The sequence below is a fragment of the Penaeus monodon genome, chromosome 3 (assembly GCF_015228065.2).
Source record: "Penaeus monodon isolate SGIC_2016 chromosome 3, NSTDA_Pmon_1, whole genome shotgun sequence".
Classification (NCBI taxonomy): domain Eukaryota; kingdom Metazoa; phylum Arthropoda; class Malacostraca; order Decapoda; family Penaeidae; genus Penaeus; species Penaeus monodon.
The window spans coordinates 3644723-3652222 of NC_051388.1; the positions used below are offsets into that span (position 1 = coordinate 3644723).

At 48.6% G+C, this 7500-nt stretch overlaps 1 protein-coding gene across 2 annotated transcripts in view; it reads right to left on the bottom strand.

Moving 5' to 3' along the window:
• The window catches only part of LOC119590662 (TBC1 domain family member 10A-like), an 80611-nt gene that overhangs the window by 45080 nt on the left and 28031 nt on the right, over nt 1–7500 (bottom strand). The window contains exon 1 of one of the 2 annotated variants that reach the window (XM_037939358.1): nt 6888–7311. The exons of the other annotated variant lie outside the window; for it this stretch is intronic. The gene's annotated coding sequence lies outside the window, so the exon portion shown is untranslated. Of the gene's footprint in view, nt 1–6887; nt 7312–7500 lie in introns of those variants that run through there. 2 annotated transcript variants of the gene reach the window in all.

Consider the following 7500-nt stretch of genomic DNA (forward strand, 5'->3'; position numbering starts at 1 on the left):
GAGAGAGAAAGAGGGAGAGAGAGGAGAAGGGAGAGAGAAAGGGAGGAGAGAGAGAGAAGAGAGAGGAGAGAGAAGGAGAGAGAGAGGAAGGAAGGGAGAGAGGGAGAGAAAGGAAGGGAGAGAGGGAGAGAAAGGGAGAAAGAGGGAGAAAGAGAGAGAAAGAGACAGAGAGAGAAAGAGACAAAGCCAGAAAGAGACGAGACTATCAGACAGACAGACAGTGAGACAGAAACGGTAAAAAAAAAAAAATCACAGAGACGAAGAAAAACGAGGAGAGAGAAAAATGAATCGTCATAAAAAAACAGAAGCCAAGGCATCTTTTACGAGTCCTGAGGCGCGACGCGACCTGAGCGTATTACGGGGGGATATCCCTCAGTCTCTCTTTTTTCTTGGCACCCTTAATCTCCCTGCTCATCTTCCCTTTCTCCCTGCATCCCCCTCCCTTATTCTCTCCTGCCTCCCCCACTCTTCTCCCTTTCACCCTGTTCTCTCTTTATCCTTTTCACCCTGCGTCCCTATCATCATCAGTCTCTCTTTCCTCCTCATCACCCTTAATCCCTGTCTCCCTGCGCCCCTCTCACCCTTAACCTCCTTGTCTCCCTTTCTCCCTGTCACGCTCAACCTCCCTCATCATCTCCCCTGTCTCCCTGCGCCCCTCTCACCCTTATTCTGTCTCCCTCTCTCCATCTACCATCTCCCGTCCCCCTGTTAAATGCTCCCTGCTCCTCACTCGCCCTCTCGCTCGTAAGCAGAGCCAGCAGGGCGCGAGCGGAGGGCAGGACGCCCCGCCGGTCTCAAATCGTCTTTATTTACAGACAGATTCTACTTCTGTTTCTTTTTTCTTTTTTTTTTTTCTTTTTATTATCATTCTCTCTACCTCTGTCTCTGCTTCTGTCTGTCTGTCTGTCTGTCTGTCTGTCTGTCTGTGTCTGTCTGTCTGTCTGTCTGTCTGTCTGTCTGTCTGTCTGTCTGTCTGTCTGTCTCTCTCTCTCTTCTGTGCTGTTACTGGGTACTCTGCTCTATTTACTATCGGCAGTGTTTTTTTCCTTAATGCTATTATTGCCATTAATGTTTTGTTGTCGTTGTCGTTGTTGTTGTTGTTGATGTTACTGTTACTACGACTACTAACCTTATTCATATCCTTTCAACGTTACAGTTCCTGCTTCCAACAACATCGCACGGACCAATGCCACTGCTAAAACGTCTCTCAAAATGACCTCCTTTATCTCTTTCCCTCCAAGCCTTATCATCCACACCATCACTAAAACCTCATTTACTATCACCAATTATATCATATTATCACTACTATCTATACTATTATTACTATTATTATCATTTTACTAAGACTTTTTATTAATTATAGTTATGATTTGATTAATTGTATCTAATCTTAACAATTATTTAATCCTTACTCTTGCAATCCCTCTTTAAACTCTTGCCTTGTCTCTTACTCCCCTTAGCTACCTTCCTACCCACCTACCCATTACTCCCCCCACCCCCCCCTCATTTACCCACCAACCCTCCCCCAAACCACCCCCCTATCCTCCTGCCGCCCTCTCTACCTTCTACCCTCCCCCCCCCCTTTGAAAACCTCCACCCACCCACCCTCAGACCTGTAACTGCGAGCTCCTACCCTTCTCCACCCACTCCCCCTTCCTTCTCCTTCTCCTTCTCCTTCTCCTTCTTCTCCTTCTCCTTCTTCTCCTTCTTCTCCTCCTTCTTCTTCTCCTCCTTCTTCTTCTCCTCCTCCTACTCCTACCCCTCCCCTTTCGTCTCCTTCTTCTTCTCCCCCTCCTCCTACTCTTTCTCCTTCTCCTTCTCCTTCTCCTCCCCCTCCCCCTCCTTCTCCTCCTCCTCCTCCTCCTTCCAACCATTATCTCTATTTCTAGCTCTATCCTCTATCCTCTCTAACCTCTAACCTTCCCCCCCCCCCACCCACAGCCAGCGCACGGACACCAGGTCTCAATGGAAGTGACCTTGAGCCCCGCCTCCCTGTCTCCCTCCCTATCTCCCTCCCTCCCTCATCTCCTCTCCTCCCCTCCCTCCCTTCCTCCCTCCCTCATCCCCTCCTCCCCCCCCCTCCCTATCTCCCTCCCTCCCTCATCTCCTCCCCTCCCCTTCCTCCCTCCCTCATCCCCTCCCTCCCTCCCCTCCCCTCCCCTCCCTCCCCTCCCTCGTCCCTCGGTGGAAGTGCTGTCGAGGCGTTTTAACTTTGACGTAATCCCTGCATCGGGGGGAGGGAGGCACACGGCATTGCTGGAGGGAGAGGTGGGGGGGGGGGGTTAAGTAAGAGGAATAAGTGAGAGGAGGAGAAAGGAGAAGAGGAAATAAGTGGGAGGAGGAGAGGGGAGAGGGGAATGAGTAAGAGGTATAAGTGGGAGGAGGAGAAGGGAGGAGAAGGGAGACGTGAGAGGAGGAGGAGAGAAGAAAGGGGAATAAGGAAGTGGGAGGAGGGGAAGGAGAGGGGAAAGGAGAATGAATAAGAGGAAAAAGTGAGAGGAAGGGAAGGGAGGAGAAGAAGATAGGCGAATAAGTAAGAGGAATAAGCAAGAGGAGGGAAAGGGAGAATAAGAGGAATACACGAGAGGAGGGAAAGGAAATTAAGAGGGGTAAGAGGATGAATTAGAACAATAAATAAAAAAAAAGATACGTATGAAGCGAGGGAGGGAGATAAATAAGTAAGAGGTGGGGGACGAAGAGCGTGAGCGGAGGGGGTTACAAGAGGTGGGGGGGGGGGGACAAAAGGGCGGGGGAGGGAAGGTAACTTAGAGGCAGGGAAAGGGTGATAAGTGAGAGATGGAAGGGAGGAGGAGAAAGAAGGGTTAGAGGCAAGAGAAAGGGCTCTTGGGGATGAAGGAGGAGGGGAAGAGGAGGAAAGGAGGAGAGGAGGAGGAGGAGGAGGAGGAGGAGGAGGAGGAGGAGGAGGAGGAGGAGAGGAGGAGGAGGAGGAGGAGGAGGAGGAGGAGGAGGAAGAGGAGGAGGAGGAGGAGGAGGAGGAGGAGGAGGAGGAGGAGGAGGAGAAGGAGAAGGAGAAGGAGAAGGAGGAGGAGAGGAGGAGGAGGAGGAGGAGGAGGAGGAGGAGGAGGAGGAGGAGGAGGAGGAGGAGGGGAGGAGGAGGAGGAGGAGGAGGAGGAGGAGGAGGAAGAGGAATAAATACGAGAAGACGAGGAGAGGAGGAGGAGGAAATACAAAAAAAAAAATAGAAGAGTGTGAGAGCAGGATGTAGATAAGTTACTAAAGCAGGTTGGACGAGTAAGAAAAAAGCAGTTAAAACGTAGGCAAAAGAAGAGGAGAGGGGACAAAGGAATAAAGAGGAGAGGGGACGAAGGGATAAAGAGGAGAGGGCACGAAGGGATAAGGAGGAGAGGGCACGAAGGGATAAGGAGGAGAGGGCACGAAGGGATAAGGAGGAGAGGGCACGAAGGATAAGGAGAGAGGGCACGAAGGGATAAGGAGGAGAGGGCACGAAGGGATAAGGAGGAGAGGGCACGAAGGGATAAGGAGGAAAGAGGGCACGAAGGGATAAGGAGGAGAGGGCACGAAGGGATAAGGAGGAGAGGGCACGAAGGGATAAGGAGGAGAGGGCACGAAGGGATAAGGAGAGGAGGGCACGAAGGGATAAGGAGGAGAGGGCACGAAGGGATAAGGAGGAGAGGGCACGAAGGGATAAGGAGGAGAGGGCACGAAGGGATAAAGAGGAGAGGGCACGAAGGGATAAGGAGGAGAGGGCACGAAGGGATAAGGAGGAGAGGGCACGAAGGGATAAGGAGGAGAGGGCACGAAGGGATAAGGAGGAGAGGGCAAGCGACCAGGGGTAAACACGGAGAGGGGTTGAGGAAGGAAGGGAGGGAAGGAGGAAAGTTATGAGGGGAAGTACGGGAGTTATGAGGTAATGAGGTAAGGAGAAAAGAGGGTAAGGAGCGGGGATTAGGAGGAAATGGGCAAGGGGGAAGGCGGAGGAGGGGAAAGGATTCAGGAAGATTGGTAGGGAGGGATGGAAAGGTAGGAGGGAAGGTAGGAGGGAAGGGAGGGAAGGAAGGGAGTGGAGGGGGGAGGGAGGAAGGGGAGGGGGAGGGGGAGGGGGAGGAAGGGGAGGGGGGAGGGGAGGAAGGGAAGTGGGGGGAGGAGTAAGGGAAGTGGGGGAGGGGGAGGGAGGAAGGGGAGGGGGAGGAAGGGGAAGGGAGGAAGGGGAGGGGGGAGGGGAGGAAGGGAAGTGGGGGGAGGGGGAGGAGAAGGGAGGCGTGATAGGAAAAGGGTATTGAACGGTAATTAACAGCCTTTTTATCACCTTGTTCTCTCTTTTTCTGTTCGATTTCTGACTTTTGTTTCTTCCCAGGGAGGGAGGGAGGGAGGGAGGGAGGGAGGGAGGGAGGGAGGGAGGGAGGGAGGGAGGGAGGGAGGGAGGGAGGGAGGGAGAGAGGAAGAGAGAGAGAGAGAGAGAGAGAGAGAGAGAGAGAGAGAGAGAGAGAGAGAGAGAGAGAGAGAGAGAGAGAGAGAGAGAGAGAAAAAAAAGAAAAAGAGAAAGAAAAAGAAAGAGAGACAGAGACAAGAGATACAAAGAATCCCGAAGATACCACCAAACAAACAAACAAACAAGCAAACAAACCCACCCCAACCCCCCTCTCAAAAAAGTTAGGAAACCTCCTCCTCGAGGATGAACAACATCCGTCCACCTCGACGTCACATCCCAGGCTCCTTGACAGGTGACACGCTGGGTGACGGTGATGTCATGCCGTGACGTCATGAGAGGGGGGGAGGGGGAGTGATATGCCAACCTGGTATGAATGTGTAAATCAAAAATGTATATGGTCTTTTATCTTTTTTCTTATCTCTCTCGCTATCTGCCTATCTGCCAATCTGTCTATCTACCTATCTACCTATCTACCTATCTATCTATCTATCCATCTATCTATCTACCTATCTATCTATCTACCTATCTATCTCTCTATCTATCTACCTATCTATCTCTCTCTCTCTATGTCTTTCTTTCTCCTTCTGTCTGTCTGTCTGTCTGTCTGTCTGTCTGTCTGTCTCTCTGTCTCTGTCTCTTATTCTCTGTCTCTCATTCATTCTCTCTCTCTCTGAAGATGAAGATGAAGAAGATAAAGAAGATGAATAAGATGGAAAAGAAGATGACAAAAAAAAAAGACGAAAAAAAACATTACTAAAAACATGATAAAAACAGAAACAAATCCACAAAACACCACCACACGTTCCAGAGAAAGCATATATCCATCTATCATACCCACATCACACCATATATCAATCATATAAAGCATATATCCATCTCTCATACCCACATCACATCATACATCATATAAGGCCTATATCCATCTATCAAAGCACATATCAATCGCGACAGCCAGTTGCTGTTCCACGACCGCCGCTGCCAGCCGCGTCCGTCCCTGCGGCTGGCCATGTTTACGCACGTGTCTGTCTGTCTGCATATCTGTCTTCAACAGTCAGTCTATCTGTGCCTGCCTGTCTTTCTGTCTGTCTTTGTCAGCCAGTCAGTCTGCCTCAGTCTATCTATGCCTGTCTGTCTGTCTGTCTTTGTCAAGTCAGTCTGCCTCTATCTGTGCCTGTCTGTCTTTGTCAGCCAGTCTACCTCTGTCTGTCTGTGCCAGCCTGTCTTTCTATTCTTAGTTTCTATGCTTTGCTATAGCCTATTTGTGTATCTATCTGTATGTCTGTCTCTCTACTTATAAGTTTTTTCTATGTCGGTGGTTTCTATCAGTTTTCATAAATAAATAAATAAATAAATAAATAAATAAATAAATATATATTTATATGTCTATGCCTCTATCTGCCTGTCATTTTTTTATGTCCGTGCCTCAGCAACCTATCCACCTATACCCCCATCCATCTATCCCTCCACGCATCTATACATCTATCTCCCCCTCCCCCTCCCCCCTCTCCCCCCGCCCCCCACCCCCCAGCGGCCATCCCAAAGCGACCTCCTCACCCGCTGAAATCACCCGCTTCTCGAAAACGGAGGCATTTAAACGGTGATGCGGCCCCGCGAAGTCGCCCAGAAGACACTCACACACACACACACACACACACACACACACACACACACACACACACACACACACACATACACACACATACACACACACACACACACACACACACACACACACACTCACACACACACACACACACACACACACACACACACACACACACACACACACACACACACACACACACACACACACACACACGCACACGCACATCAGCTGTTGCTTTGGCTGGAAACGGACGCGCTGACTCAAGGCACTCCGGCTCAGCAATTGAGAGCGGCCCTCAAGTACGCCCACGGAGTTTCCTTTATTTCTATTGTATTTGCTTATTTATTTTACTCTTTATAACTTTTTTTTCCTAATTTTCGTTTTTTTTTTTTACTTCTTTTTTGTTGTTGTTGTCTTGAGTCATAAACATAAATACTTACACAATCATTTCCCTCGCTCCCTTGTTCGCACACGCATACAGGCTCTAACACATCCAGATAAGGGCATATGGACGAAAAAAAATGCAAATGGCCATACAAATACACATGCACGCCCATACAAAAGCAATAATGTAATTATATAGACCTTAACAAAGAAACAAGTACACACACACACCACACACACACACACACACACACACACACACACACACACACACACACACACACACACACACACACACACACACACACATACACACACACACATACACATACACACACACACACACACACACACACACACACACACACACCACACACACATACACACACACACACACACACACACACACACACTCGCCATACATAAATACATGAAAAAATATATATTTATGCTTATATACATTTTTTTTTTAGTTCCACGCCTTACTTCTGTTAAAAAATCCGAGTCACGTTCGCCATCCGTCACCGCATGCAACAACATGCAACTTACAAGCGGATATCACTTTGCAATCCTTTTTTTTCGTTTTCTTTTTCTTTTTCTTCATCATCTGATCACTTTTCACTTTGTAAAAAAAAATGTGATATCAATGACACTTCGAGATTCATTTCACTTCACGACAAAATTCTTTTTTTTTCTTTCTTTTTCTTTTCTTTTCTTCTCTCTCTTTCCTTTTTTCTGTGAATAACTTTATGTTTCTTCATTCCGCGTCCTTCAAAAACAAGGTTTCCAGCAGGATATGATCTCATCCACTGATCACAAGTATATCACAGTGCATATATACATGTGTGTGTGTGTGTGTGTGTGTGTGTGTGTGTGTGTGTGTGTGTGTGTGTGTGTGTGTGTGTGTGTGTGTGTGTTGTGTGTGTGTGTGTGTGTGTGTGTGTGTGTGTGTGTGTGTGTGTGTGTGTGTGTGTGTGTGTGTCTGTGTGTGAGTGTGAGTGTGAGTGTGAGTGTGTGTGTGTGTGTGTGTGTCGCCACAGTGTTTCTCCTTTATCAGTTTTTCTTTTTCTCTCTAAAAATCAAAACCACTCCAAAACAT